Below are 21597 nucleotides of genomic sequence, written 5' to 3' on the forward strand. Positions count from 1 at the left end.
TAGTGGAATGAGCCCAAAAGTTGCCCAGTTCCCTAGAACTACGCAGTCTTTCCTGGAAGTGTGCATGGAAAGTTTCCCCAGAAAAAGAAAAAAAGCTAAAAAACAAAAAGTATCCCTTAAAAACAGGGATCTATTTTTAGTATCCCAAAGGAGGCACTTTTGCTATTTTGCAAACTTCCACCAAGTGTCACTTTGTCCTTGATTTTAGGCATGCGTGTCATAAAACCTAATTTTCTCAAATCTATTTAATCGATGCATCTAAAGCTCATTTGCACATTTGATCTTGGATCTCTATCATTCTCGAGGAAATCTAGGTGTTGGAAATACTGACGGGGGGGGGAGTGAATCGAAGTTTTTTTCAATTGTTATTTTTACCAGTTAGATCACTTATAATTAGAACACAAAATGAACAACAAGAATAAATACTTTTATTAATCTCTTATTTACATTAAATTCAATACAATAATGTGTAGGGCTCCAACCCTAGATTAAGACACCAATCTTCAATCCTTCTAGGCTCCAATTTTGTAGTTTTCCAAGCACCAACTTGGAGTTCCCAATGCTCCAACCTTGTCACTTTGAGGCACCAACCTCTAGGGATCCAACCCTATCTCTGGTACAGGCTCCAACTTGGTCTTCTTGAGGACGCCAATCCTCTAGGGCTCCAACCCTATCTTCCAAGGCACCAACCTTGTCTCTATGAGGATCCAACCTCTTGGGCTCCAACCCTCAACTTCAATTCATCAAGATAAGTTTGATGATTCTTCATAGCTCCCAATATCTTCTTCAATGAGCCATGTCAATCTCTTTAGAAATGTCTTCTCCAAATCACTTCATCAATGACAACCTTATCTTCTTAGAAGGTATCACCACTGCTCTTCATGTCACCCAAACAAAAAATCCATGGTTACTCCATGAGGGCTTCAACAAAGCATCATGTCTCCAAGGGTGTCTCCAAGACTTCAACCAATGCTTGGTGATGTCTCAAGGTGTCTTCAATCAATTACTCAAGTTTTGCACAAGGTCTTCCAAACAGCTTCAAGTACAAGGACTACTACAAACTCTTCTTCAAGGCTTCATCAAGATATTTCCAAGTCTATCCTCAAAGGTGCTACTAAAAGATTTGACTTCAAATAGGTTGGAAAGACTCCAAGGATTTTCTTCCATGATGCTTCCGAAGAGATCTTCTAAATAAACGCTCCTTCACGAGTACTTCAAACTTGTTCGAACCCAAAGACCAATCAAGAGATGTACAATGTATTTAATTGATCCAAAGATAACCTCCAACTCTTTAATTCTCTTCAATCCCTGCTCAAGTAATGTTCCAAGTCTACTATTGTTATAGACATTTTTGTGCCCTACAACTCCAAGCATGAAATGTCCATAAACCAAGGGCTCCTAAGTCCCTAAAAGTGTTGTTCTAACCCCTAAAGGAACAAGGTCAACAGATTACAGCTTCTCCCAGAAGTTCTCCATGAAAAACTACTCAAAATTGGTCAAAACAGGATCATTGCAGTTGCTCCATTGGCTAGGTGCGTTGCATCTCACCCAAATGTACTGTGAGGGTGCGTTGCATTTCAAAACTCCCTTCTGTGGGGTGCGATGGGCGAGAAATGACAAATGGCAGTGTCATTCCGCGAGGTGGAGAGGCAATGGAAGCTTAAAGAATCTTCTCCTGTGACACTTGCCTCACTGAATTCGACCAAGGATGAGTAAGAGGCCCTCAGTCTCCAAGTGGAAGCAAGAACTGATAGAAAGAAGACACTAATCAAATCACAAGCTGACTCATCCTCCTTACAGATATCTATATATGGATCCCTCATCTCAGAGATCCGGAGGCTGGAATTTTGCATATTGTAAGGAATTGTTGTTGGTTTCTAGAGACAAACATCAGATTGTTGGGTGATCTAAGCTTTGTTTGAGGTGAAGAGGGGCTTCTTTGCTGGGAGGTTGATGCTGGGTCGGAACCACTGGTTGTAACTCCTCCTGGATCTTTTCTTGTTTATCAATAAAAGCTATTTGAGTTCTCCTCCATGCTTTTGTATCATTGATGCTTGTTACATTTGTATGGTCAACTTAGATTTGATCCTAAGTTGTTTATGAATATAGATCCATGTCTTTGTATAGTGCTATGCTTCTGTGATCTTACAGGTACTTTGTGAAGCTGGGCGTGCTAGTGAGCAGGTAGCTGGAGACTATCAAAGAAGAGAGGGATCGAATCAAAGGATTAGCGCAAGACACAGGTTGGTTCTTTCTATTCCTCTCTATCTATAATTCATAAAGGAAATACAAAAGTAGCTTTTCTCTGTTTGTTTCTAAGGTAGCTGTCACACCTTAGTGGGATAGAGTAGTTCTAAATAGACACTTTTCCCTGTAACAAAATGGCGACTCCGCTGGGGATCGAACCCAGAATCTCTGGTTTCGTAGACCAAGCGGAGTCGCCATTTTGTTACAGGGAAAAGTGTCTATTTAGAACTGCTCTATCCCACTAAGGTGTGACAGCTACCTTAGAAACAAACAGAGAAAAGCTACTTTTGTATTTCCTTTATGAATTATAGATAGAGAGGAATAGAAAGAACCAACCTGTGTCTTGCGTTAATCTTTTGATTCGATCCCTCTCTTCTTTGATAGTCTCCAGCTACCTGCTCACTAGCACGCCCAGCTTCACAAAGTACCTGTAAGATCACAAAAGCATAGCACTATACAAAGACATGGATCTATATTCATAAACAACTTAGGATCAGATTTAAGTTGACCATACAAATGTAACAAGCATCAATGATACAAAAGCATGGAGGAGAACTCAAATAGCTTTTATTGATAAACAAGAAAAGATCCAGGAGGAGTTACAACCAGTGGTTCTGACCCAGCATCAACCTCCCAGCAAAGAAGCCCCTCTTCACCTCAAACAAAGCTTAGATCACCCAACAATCTGATGTTTGTCTCTAGAAACCAACAACAATTCCTTACAATATGCAAAATTCCAGCCCCCTAGATCTCTGGGATGAGGGATCCATATATAGATATCTGTAAGGAGGATGAGTCAGCTTGTGATTTGATTAGTGTCTTCTCTCTGTCAGTTCTTGCTTCCACTTGGAGACTGAGGGCCTCTTACTCATCCTTGGTCGAATTCAGTGAGGCAAGTGTCACAGGAGAAGATTCTGGAAGCTTCCATTGCCTCTCCACCTCGCGGAATGACACTACCATTTGTCATTTCTCGCCCATCGCACCCCACAGAAGGGAGTTTTGAAATGCAACACACCCTCACAGTGCATTTGGGTGAGATGCAATGCACCTAGCCAGTGGAGCAGCTGCAATGATCCTGTTTTGACCAATTTTGAGTAGTTTTTCATGGAGAACTTCTGGGAGAAGCTGTAATCTATTGACCTTGTTCCTTTAGGGGTTAGAACAACACTTTTAGGGACTTAGGAGCCCTTGGTTTATGGACATTTCATGCTTGGAGTTGTAGGGCACAAAAATGTCTATAACAGTTGCCCCCTAAAGTATGAGGCCGTTAACCTTTTGGTGTCGGGTGAAATGCTTTATTATGAGGATCCGAAGTTCTTTCAATGTTGGGAGGAGACCTGTAATGAGATACAATACAATACATTATCTTCATAATATTTTCATGATCTAGCTGAGGCGGGCATTCCCATGCTCAGCTTTATAAATTCATTTACATGTACATAGGACAGACAACCGTCTGAGTGTAGACTGACGATTCTGATAGAGTCGTCATCCTTTTGGTAGGATGATTATCTGTGCTGCAATGCTGTACATTTAATGTCTTTATTTCCCTGAATATATATCGCAGCCTGGATCGATGAAACTAGATCCGGGGTCTTCAATCTCGTCCGATCTTCACTCGAAGTACAAGTCGATCCATGTGAGAAATGTTCTGAAGTTGAACATGGAAAGACATCGCTTGATTACCAGTCAATGATGTAAACTGTTAACAAGCGCGAGAGGAATCAGTGATAATGATAATGACCCTCAAGGTACTGCAGTACAATTCACGTGGTGTGAATAAAGGACTTGGCGTCGAACACCACGCAAAATCTTTCGGTCGAAGGCCATTGATGTAAACCTGTCGCCGGAAGTGAGAAACTTGCCATTGAGGCATGCAAGCTTCAAAGTACTAAATGGGGTGTTCCTAGATCAACTTCTTGGATAATGAGCTGATGTCGACAAGAAGTGATCTGTCACAGGAGGGCCTTAATGAATCCCACATCAATGACATGGAACGGAGCAAATGATTTTGATGGAGGTGAAAATGATCTGGTGATATAAGGTTCAAGGTGGCGGTCATGAAAGAATGGAGTATAATGTATGGTAGTGGGTGAGACACAGGTGACTTCTCTGGATGACTTCTCTTGAACATATCGGCGACACTGATGTGATGGATTGGTAGCATTAACCCCAAATGTGGATGGTGTGGCGTGACCATGGTGATGTGACCGGTGAATGAATCAACCCAACCCAACTCAGACACGAAGTGGAAGTGTCATGTTCAAGAGTGACTTGCTACCAACAAAGTTTCTTTGAGTTTTCTTCCCAATTTTTCCCCAGACATTGCTGACCAGTACCTCTTTATTTTTGTCAAGCTTGAGGAGGATAACATATGCTTGTTCTATAATTTGCCCTTCGGGCAAACCCATCACTATGTTTTAACAAGCCTAGCGATAGTGAAACTTGTTCTCGTCTAAAGACAAGTTTGTCGCTATTAATCTTTTTAACGAGTTTAACAACAAAGATAACTCGCTCCTTTTCAATTTTAGAGAGTCTGAAAAGGAACGTAAAGGTAACTCCAAAATTCCTTTTTCGTCATCTAATCCCTTAAGTCCGAAAAAGTATAAAACAATACAGAAGGGATGAATTTTCGATAGTTTTAACGGGCCGAACAAAACAAGCGCTCGATCTTTTTGTGTAATAATCCCTCAAGTCCAAAAAGATTAAAATCTAGAGGAGGGATAACACTTCCTGGCCCTTTAACGAGCTGGAGAGGCCAATGGCTCGGCAATCTTTTCATATTTTACGAGTCAGTTGAAAAGAGCTTAAAGGAGACTCGTCTTTTGAGGAACGAGCGATAAAACGGGTAGCAGCTGATTCCAGGTAAGGTTTGGAATTTTCCAATCACGGCAGTGTCACAAGGATGGCCAGTGAAATCACTCTTCGCAGCTGTTCCTCAAAATGGGTAAACAATCAGATGGAGGTGAATGATCGGCCAATGAAAAAGTGGAGGTGACGGTGCAAACACGACCAAGGCTTTAATGGTTGAAATACTACATTCACGATGGTTATTTACCGGGGAATAGTTCATTTTTTAATGAGCTTAAACGCGGGTGGAAACATTTGCTCATGTCTTATGTTTATTTTTTAATGAGCTTGAACTATGTGCTAAAATTGCTCGATTAGATGGTCTTGTTTTGATTTTACCATAAATAGCTTTGTCCTTTCAAAGATCGTACTGTATTTTCAACTGCTTCATCAAACTAGTCAGAAATGAACAATATATGCTTGAAAATGAGTTAGAACACTAATATTTTACTTTGAACTACGTAAAAGTAATGAAAAAGTGTTTTTACCTCTCATTTTACCATTTCATTTGAACTTGGTTTGTTGGAGCTTTGGAGGTGCTTTTCCCCCTCGATTTTCATCAGCTGATCTCGGGAGATTCTGTGGACGATTCTTGGCGCCGTCTGGACCAGGTAGGTGCTAAACCTGAGCTCTTTCATCTCATGGTTTCCATTTTGAATTTTGAGCTTGATTCCTAGCTTTTCTAAGTCCCTGGGGTTTAAAGAACTCGTTCTGCCATCAGCACACCCTTAGTGTATCGAAAACTGCGTTGAATGCTGGCCTGTCTAAAGGCTATCTGACATTCAACGCACCTAGAACACTGCTGCAGGTGCGTTGGGCGCAAAAGGGAATTTGATGCGCAATTTTTGATGGAAATTTTGCCTGTTTCTTACCAAAATCAGGATCTAACTCCTCTCTTGTTTGTTTTTCAGAGATCTTTGGAGTAAGATGACTATTACATGGTGAGAACGTGAGCATGAAGAAAAGGACATGCTTTCCCTACATGATCCAATTACAGTGAACGCGCTGCGGAATTGTGGCTTGCTGAAGTTTTTTCGCATTTCTAGCATGAGACAGCAGATCAACTTACTGCAGTATTTGCTCGATGCTTGGGATCCTACCAATCAGGTTTTCCAGATCAAGGGCAAATCTATCCCCTTGACTGTAGTAGACATCTATTTCTTGACTGGCTTGTCGAGGCGGGGTGCCCCCATCTCTTTGTCAGGTTCGGCCCGAGGAGGCGACTCTGTGAGAGATTATGTCCGCCGGTACTGCAGAGAAGGATCTCAACCGAGTAAAGACGACAAGATCATCATTGGTGATGTCACTGATAGGTATCTCAGGACTATTCTGTTTAATTTTGGTAGGATGGCCGGTGGTGCGGCTCTTCATGTAGCCAACCGATCTTACATGCAGCATGCCTTGGAATGCCTCCCACCAAAGGTGTTCAACTGGTGCGACGCAGTACTTCTTGTGATGAAAGAACAGTTGACCAAGATAAAGAGCGGGAGGTTGAAGAACTTTGGGTATGGTTCTATTTTGACCACCTTTGCCTTGGAGAAGATACCACTAATGCAGCCGCAGTACATTGCACTCGATTTACCTTCTCCTACTGAACCACGTATGCAGAGATGGGTTGACCATATGTCTAGGCATGTTGGCCAGTCTCAGATTTCATTTTCTGATACCTTCTTCAGGTGGTTTGATCGTCAGGAGATGGTTTATTCTGAGTATCCATACGCTGGCATGGACTTCCGGGGTGATCCAGATTTAGTACTGCCGGATGGCGAGCAGTGGGGCGCCATTGGTAAAATCTTTGACCATATTCCTGTTTATCGTTTTTTGTTTATAATGTCCTTATGCTTTATTCTATCAAGACTTTAATCAAACTCATGTGTACATGCAGATGTTGGTCCTGTTCATCCAGTAGTTCGCCTGAGAGTACTAGTTGCTGCCCCAGCAGGAGAGGCCGTCGGAAGGGCTATTCTTCGTGACCTCGATGTGGCCGAGACTCTCACAGCATTACAGGAGCAGGTTGAGGGCCTCACTCTTGGTATTCCAGATGTGAGGACTAACGAGCTACCTTTGCAGTTACAGCGGCATACTACTGGTGTGCCCAGACGATGGACTCGTCTCTTACGCATGATCGCACAGGCTGTGACTTGCTATCACGAGCATCATTAGACTAGGGTACCCCCTAGAATTTTGAGTTTTTGGGTCATTTGACCGATTTTGTCTTGGTTACAGAACATTATGTGTAAACCATAAACAGTTATATATATTTTTGATTTTCAGAGTTTTATTTTGGTTAAGCCACATGATCCACATGCAAACATTGATGGTGTGTTTCTTTTTATAAATGTTGCAAATGTCTATCTAACACATAGTTTGCTAATGAGTCAGTTAATGTGTTTAAGTTTATGGAAATATGTTGATATTGAATAAAATCAAATTGTCTTTCCAAAATCTTAACCCTTAGGAACATGCGATAAATAGTTGGGTTTCGGACAGAATATATACCATTGAGTTGTAGTATTACGAGTTGTGAGTCTAGCCTGACAATTAGTCGGCGTATACCATGTGTGATGGCATCAGAGAGAAGTTATATCAACGCGCTATATTCAGCGATGTTATTCGTTGATCAACCAATACATACACCTCTGAAACTTACTAACTCGCCGCTTGGATCAAAAATGGCCCAGGCTGCGGAGGATAGGTTCCGCGAACTACGACTCGCTCCGTCGGCATATCCAACACATGACTCCAATAGGTTTGACATCTGCAACAAATGTAAAAAGTGGATTACTTGACCAAAATAAATACTTTAGCGAAAACAAAAACATAACAAAAGCACACAGGTTACCATTACGCATAGTAACGCTTGAGGTACAACCCATTACGAGGTTGCGCCAGCGGAATTCCGTCATAATCCATTAACTCGTAGGCTCCTTTTGCTAACACTCGTTTAACAATATAGGGGCCCATCCATAAAGACTTAAATTTACCCGCTCCCAATTTATCGGATTCTTGGTCGTAAAGCAAGACCAAGTCACCTTCTGAGAAGACACTGGGTTTGACATTTTTGTCGAACTGAGCCTTGACTCATTTCTTATTGGCTTCGTTAGCCAAAGCGGCATCACGACGGGTTTCATCCAATTGGATTAATTCCAAGAAACGAGCTTCTTCTTCTGAAGTTCCGGGGAGGAGATCAATTGCGAGTTTGAGAGACGAGATTTCACACTGGATTGGTAAAATTGCTTCCAGGCCATATACCAGTTGGAAAGGTGTGAACCCGGTTGCATTCCTTACTGATGTTCGGTAAGTCCACAAAGCTGAGTATAGGATTAGGTGCCATCTTCTTTTGTGAACTCCAATCATCCTTTGCAGCATGCATTTGAGGACCTTGTTGATTGCTTCAAATTGTCCGTTGGCTTGCGGATAATATGGAGTAGAGTTGTCGTGAGACAACCCTAGTTTGGCAGCTAATTCGACCATCATGTGATTGCGAAAATGCGATCCATGATCTGTGAATATAGCCTGTGGCACGCCGAATCTGGCGACTACATGATTGAAAAAGAAGAGGGTAGTTGTTTCACCAATATTATCTAATGTAGGCATCGCCTCGGCCCATTTGGTAAAATAGTCAACTGCGACTATAATGTACCCATGCCCCCTGGTCGAGGTGGGGTTACATGTCATGAAATCGATGCCTCATTTGGCGAATGGCCCAATAGCAACTATTGGTTGCAGAGGTGCGGGTGGTCTTCTGGTTTTGCTATCGAAAATTTGACAAGCATGGCAACTTCTGACTGCGGTTATGCAATCTTTGAACATTGTTGGCCAGAAGTATCCTGCTCATAAGATTTTTTTTGTGCCGTAGCATATCCAGATTGATGCCCCCCACACGCGCCTGAATGACAATCATTCAGGACTTTTTCGGCCTCCTCATGGGTGAGGCACCTTCTTAGAACTGTATCAATACCACAATGGTAAAGTGTATCACCGACGATCATGTAGTCTTTTACTTGGTATCGAATACGGTTTTGTTCGGAGTGGGAGGTGTTTGGCCTGTATTTTTGGGTTTGGAGATAAATGATTATATCCCCATACCACTCATTGCTTGCAGATATCAGAAACAAACTTTCATCCACGATTGTTTCTTCGGATGTTTCATCGTTGGACGATGATGGGAGATCGCACAATAATTCTGCGAAAACTAGAGCTTTCTTTGACTTGGATTTTACAAATTCCAGATCAAACTCTTGTAGGATTGCTATCCATTTTGAATATTTGCCCCCCAGCAACTGTCGCGACAATATATAAGTCATGGGGCTGCAATCTGACAGAATGGTAGTTTTCCGAAAGAGGACATAGTGTCGAAATATCTGTATCGCTTGAACAGCTGCGAGTGCTAGCTTTTCAACGTAAGAATATTTTCTTTCTGTATCATTTAAGTTTTTACTTAAATAATATATAGGATGTTCAATTCCATCGACTTCTTGAACCAAAACCATTGCAATGGTCGTATCCGCTGCAGCCAGATACAGGTTAAAATCTTTTTGATAATCAAGAGCGTACATTAATGATGCTTTCATTAGGGAATGTTTTAAAGCATCAAAGGAAGCTTGCGAAACCTGATCCCAAACAAAGGGTACTTCCTTTTTCAAAAGACGTGTATAACCTTTAGCAAGTTCGGCGTAATTTGGAATGAACCTCCTCAGAAAGTTCGCTTTCCCTTGGAGTTTCTGAATCTGAAGCAAATTCGAAGGTGGAGGCAAATTTATGATTGCCTGGACCTTACATGGGTCGAGACGAATCCCGTCCTTTGAGACTACAAAGCCAAGTAAATGACCAGAACTGACGCAAAATACACATTTGTGTGGATTGAGTCGTATCTTGTAGTGTCGGCAATGTAGAAATATCGCTCTTAAATGCTGCGGGTGATCAGTCCGCTTTCGCGAATGAGCCGGAAGATCGTCGAGGTATGGTTGAACGATTTTTTTGATGTCATGGAAGGCATAATTCATTGCCCTCTGAAACGTCACCCCTGCGTTCTTTAAACCAAAGGGTAATTTTCGATATGCGAATGTGCCCCACGGACAAATAAATGCATTCTTTGATTGGTCCTGTGGGCGGATATTTATTTGATTATACCCGGAGAATCCATCCATGAATGAAAATATTTCGCATCCGGCGCATTCATGAATTATCTGGTCAATGAAGGGTGTAGGGTAGTTGTCCTTTGGACAAGCTTGATTTACATCCCTATAATCAACGCACACTCTAATTGTTCCTTGTTTCTTCATAACAGGGACAATATTCGATACCTAATCGGTTAGAGGAACCGGGTAGATGAAACCAGCATGGAGAAGTTTTTCAACTTCTGCCTTAATGGCAGCGGCTTTCTTGGGGTGCACCTGCCGTAGCCGTTGTCGTACTGGTTTGACATCTGGATACATCTTAATTTCGTGTTCAATGATACTCAAGTCAATGCCTGGCATTTCATCATATGACCAAGCAAAGACATCTCTGAATTCGCGAAAAAGAGCGTTATATATCTCTAGTTCTGAAGAAGAACAACATTTGCCGACATAAATATTCTCTACAACATCTGTTTTGGTCGAGATATTTATGGCGATAGTCTCTTCAATATTGGACAAGTTTTGCGCGGAATCCACCGTGTTTACAGTATTTGATAGGAATTCAAAAACTGAAGGATGATACAGGTCATCTTGATTATCTTCTCCACAATCCGGAAGAAGGGAAAGATGGTGGGAATCATTCCATGGTGTCCCTTCAATTACCATAGATTGGACAATTCCTTCGTCGGTGACATGCACTCGCGACCAAGGATCTGAAGGGGTACCATGTTCTCTAGACCTATCTATCCAAACGCTTGATGAGCGTTGATTTGGGTTTGCCTCCCATGCTAGGAACATTGATTGCTACAATATTTCCATTGGGCTTTGGGGCAAAACCACTGCATGATCCATGTCGATATTGTTTTCTGAGATCTTTTTAGAAGATATCATGTTGCAGGTTCCTATCGACGCTACTTTCGCCAGATTGATTGGAGGTAGAAGAGCGAAAGTTCCCATTAGTATAGGATCTTTTAGTAGGCCTACTCCGATATTCTGAAGCGAATGGGGGCTTCCATGGATCATGGGAATGCTTCCAGTAACTTGAGAACCATTGGGGAGGATAATTAGTTTTTTTGTTTATCATTCTTTGTTGTTTGTTTCATAAACTTATAAGTAGCATTCGAACTGCATTTGCCATAACAAATGCAAAGTAGATAACCGCTGCTTCAATCCATTCACTGGATCTGTTTATGATTTAAACAGCTGATTCACAAACTATCTGATTGCCCTTGTGATAGCTCTTAGATCCTCCTTAGATCTACCCCTGATTGTTGCATTACTGATTGCTTTTTACTTGGCCAAAAACCAAGGACTGAACTGCAAACTGTGACCCGGAACCCGGAAAGAGTCTCGTTTCTGGCCCAGCGCAGGTACTGTTCAGAGATTCTGAATTTCAGCGCACTTCCCGAAGGGACAACCTGCGTTGCATTTCAGATTCTCTGTGTTACAGGTGCGCTGATCAGACTAGCTCTGTGCAGCTGTGGTTCCTGTGCTTCATTCTTTCCAGTTCTATCCCTGAATTTTGCTACCTGTGATCAGTATATGTCTGTTTGAAACCTCTTTTCCTTGTTGTTATTCCGCCTCCTTTGTACAAAAGAACTGTAGATGTTTTTGTGTGTTTGTTGAGTCGTTTACAGTTTTCCTTTGCAAAAGTAGCATAGTCGTACTGTCGTCCTTTGATTTGAATCTGTCGCAAGTGTCGATTTCGATCATAGGAGAAAGTTTGATTGCTGTTGATGGTCGATTATCCTGTTACTATTGCCTTTGGTATGAATTTGTAATTTTCTAGTGTCAAGAACGAGTGTTCATTTCAAAATCATAAGGTGTCGTAATCATCTCTATTTTTGATTTCGAAAAAGAGCTTGTTTATATTTGTCACTTGAAAATAAATTCAGATTTGTACATCAACTTTCTTTTTAGCATCAATACTAAGAAATTCGAAAACAAATACATGCATGTGCATTTGCATATAGATAGTCTGTTTGGCTTGATTTAGGAAAGTGCATTTACAGTTTGCTCTTTGCTCTTTGTGAAAAGATTTTGTCTTTCTTTTCCCTAGTAGCTAGGATTTTCATTGCACAAAAGAGATAAAAAGTTTGTTTATCATCTTTAGATTGCATTTTAGGAATTACATCTACATCTCGTGGTGAACCAGAAAGGAAAAATTCATAAGCAAGATCAACTTAAAATAAATTCAATGAATCTAACAACGCTTTGGAACTTAACGCACAACATTTAGAAGTCTAGGCTAGAGACGTATTCCGGCGTCGTAAAGCCTGGTAACTGTTGTCCTCACTGATGGTTGGGTGATTCCTCCACTTTGAGACGATAAGTGCCAGTACGGACTTGTGCTCCCACGTACCGTCGAGTATATTTTGGGAGACCCCTATAGGCTTAAATCCTTTATCCATAGGAAGCCGTGTCCGCCGCCCTATCGATCGCAATGCACTGAACACAACATTCGGGAAGATTGACTGCCGTACCGTAAAAAGTATTCTGCAGTTTTGCGATTGGTTTGGTACTCCCTCTACCTAAACTTCCAGAGTTGTCCCTTTCGTTCCTTTTCAGACTCCTTAACAGAAAAGGTCCATCTGAGCACTTGTCACTTCAGGCTCATTAAAAATCGAAGGCGACTAGAGTCATCTTTTGTTTTTTCTCGACTCTTAAAAACTGAAAAAACAAGTTGTGTCGAAGCGTCTAAAATTCATTTAATTCGGAAACATACTTCCCCTTTATTTTAGTTGATCGAGTAATCCGCAATCATGGAAGAAAGTCAATTGAAACCGCGTCGTTCACGGAGGCTTACGAGTCAACCGTCTTTGTCTCCGGAATCGAAGCCAGTACGGACAAAGCGAACTCGTTTAACCGGTTCCAAATCTCCTGTTAAAGTTAGAACAAGTGTTCCAATGACATCAGAGACTCCGGTTACTCCAAACATTTCTGGAATCCCCGCCTCTACAGAAGAAGTTCAACAGCTACAGAAGGACAGTGATACTGATCCTAGTCTGAGAGTAAACACTTGTGTTACCGAACCAGTTCCATCTACAACCGGTTCGGAGAGTCTTGCTCTTCAAACATCTGTCGTTGCTGATTTCACACCTTCTTCGGCACCAGAAATATTTTACGGACCTGACGGTCTTCCCCTTCCACCTGGTCTGATTGCCATAGAAGAAATTGTAGAAGATCCTCAAACAAGTACTCCAACGCACTTTGGAGTCGGGATCACTCTATATCCTTCTTCGTCAGAAGTTAGTCTACCACCAGCGGAAGCTCCTGTAGAATCGCTAGGTAATATTTTGGATAGACTACAAATGTCTGAACAACCGTCAACATCTAGGACTGTGTCGTCTGACACAGCGACGGCAGAACTCCCTGCTATCACTCCGACAATGTTCGCCGGTATACCATCTGTCCCGACTAGCTCTCAGCCGCTAGAAGGAGCCCACTCAAGGGCCATTTCAACAGTATGGTCCGTTCCTGTTTGTTCATCCGGAATAATATCTGGAAACTCTTATGTTGAGTCTCAACAAATTGATCCATTTGGAGGTCAATTTGGGCAGTCCGGCCCCCAAGGGAAAACAATCCCCTTGAGTTCTGGATTAACACCGTATGGGGGGCAATATACCCTTTCATTATCCCCTCCGAGAGGATATCCATACGGGAGTTCACAACAACATTCAGGTTATACTGGAATTACCTCAAGTGGTTGGGTACCTATACTACCTCAACAACCAAGAGTTGTATACTCAATGCAACAATGCATACCTATGTCGAATATCCTGACTACGCCAGCTATTATGACGGTGTCGCAAGTTCAAGCGCTGCCTGTTGTATGCCAACCTCAGGTTTCTCAGGTTGTAATGCAACAGCCCCTTGACCCTGCGACTCAACCATAATCGTCGACTAGTGGAACAACACAGGTTCAGACGGGTACAATTACCCCTCATCTTGGTCAAACTGTTAGTATCGGGCAACAGCACGTGGCTTCACAACCATGGCTGGTGCAATACCAACAACCGCAATTCCAACAAGTATACCAAGGTTCTGAGCAACAAATCTTTGCTAACAGTGGACAACCGTACATTCAAAACGGTCAAAATCAACCATTTTACAATGGTCATGTCCACCAACCTTACCAGGCATACCAGCATCAAATGCATTATGCCGGTATGCAAAGACCAACTGCTCAGGCAATCCCATCTTACCCTGGGTATGCTTCACCTAACTTGAATCAGCAGTTACCATTTGTGGAAACTTTGGAGTTACCTGATTTAAACCGGCTAACCAACGATCCAATTGCTTACGCCCCTTGGTGGCCAGCGATTCCGCATAAACTTCCATCAGATATTCCTAAATTTAATGGAAATCCGGGTGAAGATCCATCGAATCACGTGATGACCTTTCATCTATGGTGTTCGTCAAACACCCTAAATGATGATTCGATAAGACTTCGCCTCTTTCAGAGGACGTTAACGGGTCTGGCGGCAAAATGGTACATCAAATTGCCTAGAGCTTCGTTCGACAACTTCAATACCTTAGCCACAACCTTTTTAACCCATTTTCAGTTACCAATAAGGTACGAAACGGGAACAGAACTTCTTACCAATTTCAAATAGACAATGGCCACTCACATATCTGATCATATACATGAGTGGCGACGTCGTCATAGAATGGTAAAAATGTATGTCCCCGATCAACTATTAGCTGAATGGTTTATCAAGTCATTACTACCTTCCATCACGGAAGATGTGGCAAAGGGGGGAGTCGTAACAGAAGAGCAAGTTATCGCTCGTGTGCAATATCTGGACTTGATTTACACTCAGTCTGGCATGCTCTACGATAAAATACCTGACGCCCCTAGACCGGAATTCTCAATTCCTCCTCCTCCTAAATCGAACAATGACTCTCATGCTGGTGATGGCGTGATTGGCACAACAGACACGAAATCAACAAAGGCTACATCCAAAAAGGCCCGTAAGATTTCAGGTCAAAATGCAAAAGACGAACTTCTTGCTTCGGAAGTAAATGCCGTATCGACAGATAAAGGCAAAGAAACCAAACAACCAGGGAGCAAGAAAAAAGGCAAAGGGAAGAAGAAGAAACAGGAGGAATCATCACCTGAAAAATCTTCTTCAAACCCTCCTGGAGATAGGAAACCAAAAAATCCATGCTTTATATGCGATGAGGATCATTGGACCGCGAATTGTCCACACAGAGCTGAGCTTAAGAAATTCTTCAAGAATTCGAAAACCTCCGCAGTGTTAACTGATCCATTTCCAAATCCAGGAACAAATCTGGTTGAAAGTGGAAATGCTTCCCCGTCTCAAGTGCTAATGTTGTCGGTTTCAAAACAGAAAAATGATGCTTTGATATCGACAAGGAACAAGGATTATGGGAATCCACAGCTGTCGAACAACAAGGATAAAGATCAACCAAGTAGTTCGACAACAACTTCGACAGAAGTTGTGCCACCCACCATTCCTGAATTGACGATAAAACCGCCAAAGGGAGTAGTACACAAGTCGACATTTAATCCCCGCGCTAGAGCGGCACAACATTATAATATAGTGGAAGATTTGGCCCAATCACCATCCACTATGTCGACTCTTGAAGTACTACAAAATTGCCCATCCCAAAGGCAGGCTTTATTATCAGCCATTGGTGGGATAGACCCAAAGGATTCCAATCTAGTATCCTTCGACCATAAAGGATACGATCCTCAATTTCTAGCTCAACTAGCTTTCCTTGTTCAAGTGAAAGCCCTCAACAAAACTATTCATCGAACGATTATTGATGAGGGGGCATCTACATGCATTATGTTGATGAGTTGCTGGAAAAATTTAGGATCTCCAACCTTGTCGCGATCTTCGACGACATTAAAAGCATTCGACGGAAGGACATATACCCCATATGGTATCCTAAGTAACTTGAAAGTTGAACTAGGAGGGAAAACGGTAGAAATAGATGTTGAAGTCATCGATGGGAATCTTGATTACAACATCCTACTAGGAAGACCATGGATATATGCCATGGCAGCTGCTGTGTCGACCTATTTTAGAAAGATTGCATTTCCCTTTCAAGGAGGGATTACAATCGTCGATCAACAAAACTTCCTCCCCAATGGTTCTCAAGTTACTGGAAGCATTCCCATGATCCATGGAAGCCCCCATTCGCTTCAGAATATCAGAGTAGGCCTACTAAAAGATCCTATACTAATGGGAACTTTCGCTCTTCCACCTCCAATCAATCTGGCGGAAGTAGCGTCGATAGGAACCTGCAACATGATATCTTCTAAAAAGATCTCAGAAAACGATATCGACATGGATCATGCAGTGGTTTTGCCCCCAAGCCCAACGGAAATATTGTAGCAATCAATGTTCCTAGCATGGGAGGCAAACCCAAATCAACGCTCATCAAGCGTTTGGATAGATAGGTCTAGAGAATATGGTACCCCTTTAGATCCTTGGTCGCGAGTGCATGTCACCGACGAAGGAATTGTCCAATCTATGGTAATTGAAGGGACACCATGGAATGATTCCCACCATCGTTCCCTTCTTTCGGATTGTGGAGAAGATAATCAAGATGACCTATATCATCCTTCAGTTTTTGAATTCCTATCAAATACTGTAAACACGGTGGATTCCGAGCGAAACTTGTCCAATATTGAAGAGACTATCGCCATAAATATCTCGACCAAAACAGATGTTGTAGAGAATATTTATCGGAATTCTTCAGAACTAGAGATATATAACGCTTTTTTTCGCGAATTCAGAGATGTCTTTGCTTGGTCATATGATGAAATGCCAAGCATTGACTCGAGTATCGTTGAACACGAAATTAAGATGTATCCAGATGTCAAACCAGTATGACAACGGCTACGGCAGGTGCACCCCAAGAAAGCCGCTGCCATTAAGGCAGAAGTTGAATAACTTCTCCATGCTGGTTTCATCTACCCGGTTCGTCTAACCGATTGGGCATCGAATATTGTCCCTGTTATGAAAAAACAAGGAACAATTAGAGTGTGCATCAATTATAGGGATGTAAATCAAGCTTGTCCAAAGGAAAACTACCCTACACCCTTCATTGACCAGATAATTGATGAATGCACCGGATGCGAAATCTTTTCATTCATATATGGATTCTCCGGGTATAATCAAATAAATATCCGCCCACAGGACCAGTCAAAGACTACATTTATTTGTCCGTGGGGCACATTCGCATATCGAAAATTACCCTTTGGTTTAAAGAACGCAGGGGCGACGTTTCAGAGGGCAATCAATTATGCCTTCCATGACATCAAAAACATCGTTCAACCATACCTCGACGATCTTCCGGCTCATTCGCGAAAGCGGACTGATCACCTGCAGCATTTAAGAGCGATATTTCTATGTTGCCGACACTACAAGAAACGACTCAATCCACACAAATGTTATTTTGCGTCAGTTCTGGTCGTTTACTTGGCATTGTAGTCTCAAAGGATGGGATTCATCTCGACCCATGTAAGGTCCAAGCAATCATAAATTTGCCTCCACCTTCGAATTTGCTTCAGATTCAGAAACTCCAAGGGAAAGCGAACTTTCTGAGGAGGTTCATTCCAAATTACGCCGAACTTGCTAAAGGTTATACACGTCTTTTGAAAAAGGAAGTACCCTTTGTCTGGGATCAGGTTGCGCAAGCTTCCTTTGATGCTTTAAAACATTCCCTAATGAAAGCATCATTAATGTACACTCCTGATTATCAAAAAGATTTTAACCTGTATCTGGCTGCAGCGGATACGACCATCGCAATGGTTTTGGTTCAAGAAGTTGATGGAATTGAACATCCTATATATTATTTAAGTAAAAACTTAAATGATACAAAAAGCAAATATTCTTACGTTGAAAAGTTAACACTCGCAGCTGTTCAAGCGATACAGAGATTTCGACACTATGTCCTCTTTCGGAAAACTACCATTCTGTCAGATTGCAACCCCATGACTTATATATTGTCGCAACAGTTGCTGGGGGGAAAATATTCAAAATGGATAGCAATCCTACAAGAGTTTGATCTGGAATTTGTAAAATCCAAGTCAAAGAAAGCTCTAGTTTTCGCAGAATTATTGTGCGATCTTCCATCGTCGTCCAACGATGAAACATCCGAAGAAACAATCGTGGATGAAAGTTTGTTTCTGATATCTGCAAGCAATGAGTGGTATGGGGATATAATCATTTATCTCCAAACCCAAAAACACAGGCCAAATACCTCCCACTCCGAACAAAAACGTATTCGATACCAAGCAAAAGACTACAAGATCGTCGGTGATACACTTTACCGTCGTGGTATCGATACAGTTATGAGAAGGTGCCTCACCCATGAGGAGGCCGAAAAAGTCCTGAATGATTGTCATTGAGGCGCGTGTGGGGGGCATCAATCTGGATATGCTACGGCACAAAAAAATCTTACGAGCAGGATACTTCTGGCCAACAATGTTCAAAGATTGCATAACCACAGTCAGAAGTTGCCATGCTTGTCAAATTTTCGATAGCAAAACCAGAAGACCACCTGCACCTCTGCAACCAATAGTTGTTGTTGGGCCATTCGCCAAATGGGGCATCGATTTCATGACATGTAATCCCACCTCGACCGGGGGCATGGGTATATCATAGTCGCAGTTGACTATTTTACCAAATGGGCCGAGGCGATGCCTACATTAGATAATACTGGTGAAACAGCTGCCCTCTTCTTTTTCAATCATGTAGTCACCAGATTCGGCGTGCCGCAGGCTATAGTCACAGATCATGGATCGCATTTTCGCAATCACATGATGGTCGAATTAGCTGCCAAACTAGGGTTGTCTCACGACAGCTCTACTCCATATTATCCGCAAGCCAACGGACAAGTTGAAGCAATCAACAAGGTCCTCAAACGCATGCTGCAAAGGATGATTGGAGTTCACAAAAGAAGATGGCACCTAATCCTGTACTCAGCTTTGTGGGCTTACCGAACATCGGTAAGGAACGCAACCGGGCTCACACCTTTCCAACTGGTATATGGCCTGGAAGCAGTTTTACCAATCCAGTGTGAAATCTCGTCTCTCAAACTCGCAACTGATCTCCTCCCCGGAACTTCAGAAGAAGAAGCTCGTTTCTTGGAATTAATCCAATTGGATGAAACCCGTCGTGATGCCGCTTTGGCTAACGAAGCCCATAAGAAACGAGTTAAGGCGCAGCTCGACAAAAATGTCAAACCCCGTGTCTTCTCAGAAGGTGACTTGGTCTTGCTTTACGACCAAGAATCGGATAAATTGGGAGCGGGTAAATTTAAGTCTTTATGGATGGGCCCCTATATTTTTAAACGAGTGTTAGAAAAAGGAGCCTACGAGTTAATGGATTATGACGGAATTCCGCTGGCGCAACCTCGTAATGGGTTGTACCTCAAGCGTTACTATGCGTAATGGTAACCTGTGTGCTTTTGTTATGTTTTTGTTTTCGCTAAAGTGTTTATTTTGGTCAAGTAATCCACATTTTACATTTGTTGCAGATGTCAAACCTATTGGAGTCATGTGTTGGATATGCCGACGGAGCGAGTCGTAGTTCCCAGAACCTATCCTCCGCAGCCTGGGCCATTTTTTATCCAAGCGGCGAGTTAGTAAGTTTCAGAGGTGTATGTATTGGTCGATCAACGAATAACATCACTGAATATAGCGCGTTGATAGAACTTCTCTCTGATGCCATCACACATGGTATACGCCGACTAATTGTCAGGCTAGACTCACAACTCGTAATACTACAACTCAATGGTATATATTCCGTCTGAAACCCAGCTATTTATCGCATGTTCCTAAGGGTTAAGATTTTGGAAAGACAATTTGATTTTATTCAATATCAACATATTTCCAGAAACTTAAACACATTAACTGACTCATTAGCAAACTATGTGTTAGATAGACATTTGCAACATTTATAAAAAGAAACACACCATCAATGTTTGCATGTGGATCATGTAGCTTAACCAAAATAAAACTCTGAAAATCAAGAATATATATAACTGTTTATGGTTTACACATAATGTTCTGTAACCAAGACAAAATCGGTCAAATTACCCAAAAACTCAAAATGCTAGGGGGCACCCTAGTCTAATGATGCTCGTGATAGCAAGTCACAGCCTGTGCAATCATGCGTAAGAGACGAGTCCATCATCTAGGCACACCAGTAGTATGCCGCTGTAACCGCAAAGGTAGCTCGTCAGTCCTCACATCTGGAATACCAAGAGTGAGGCCCTCAACCTACTCCTGTAATGCTGTGAGAGTCTCGGCCACATCGAGGTCACGAAGAATAGCCCTTCCGACGGTCTCTCCTGCTGGGGCAGCAGCTGGTACTCTCAGGCGAACTACTGGATGAACAAGACCAACATCTGCATGTACACATGAGTTTGATTAAAGTCTTGATAGAATAAAGCACAGGGACATTATAAACAAAAAACGATAAACAGGAATATGGTCAAAGATTTTACCAATGGCGCCCCACTGCTCGCCATCTGGCAGTACTAAATCTGGATCACCCCGGAAGTCCATGCCAGTGTATGGATACTCAGAATAAACCATCTCCTGATGATCAAACCACCTGATGAAGGTATCAGAAAATGAAATCTTAGACTGGCCAGCATGCCTAGACATATGGTCAACCCATCTCTGCATACGTGGTTCAGTAGGAGAAGGTAAATCGAGTGCAATGTACTGCGACTGCATCAGTGGTATCTTCTCCAAGGCAAAGGCGGTCAAAATAGAACCATACCCAAAGTTCTTCAACCTCCCGCTCTTTATCTTGGTCAACTGTTCTTTCATCACAAGAAGTACTGCGTCGCACCAGTTGAACACCTTTGGTTGGAGGCATTCCAAAGCATGTTGCATGTAAGATCGGTTGGCTACATGAAGAGCCGCACCACTGGCCATCCTACCAAAAGTAAACAGAATAGTCCTGAGGGACCTATCAGTGACATCATAGATGATGATCTTGTCATCTTTACTAGGCTGAGATCCTTCTCTGCAGTACCAGTGGACATAATCTCTCACAGAGTCGTCTCCTCGGGCCGAACCTGACAAAGAGATGGGGGCACCCCACCTTGACAAGCCAGTCAAGAAATAGATGTCTACTACAGTCAAGGGGATAGATTTGCCCCTAATCTGGAAAACCTGATTGGTAGGATCCCAAGCATCGAGCAAATATTGCAGTAAGTTGATCTGTTGTCTCATGCTAGAAATGCGAAAGAACTTCAGCAAGCCACAGTTCCGCAGCGCGTTCACTGTAACTAGATCATGTAGGGCAAGCATGTCCTCTTCTTCATGCTCACGTTCTCGCCATGTAATGGTCATCTTACTCCAAAGATCTCTGAAAAACAAACA

The sequence above is a fragment of the Pinus tabuliformis genome, chromosome 6, assembly GCF_031772625.1.
Source record: "Pinus tabuliformis cultivar Carrire ecotype Pingquan chromosome 6, CPIR1, whole genome shotgun sequence".
Classification (NCBI taxonomy): domain Eukaryota; kingdom Viridiplantae; phylum Streptophyta; class Pinopsida; order Pinales; family Pinaceae; genus Pinus; species Pinus tabuliformis.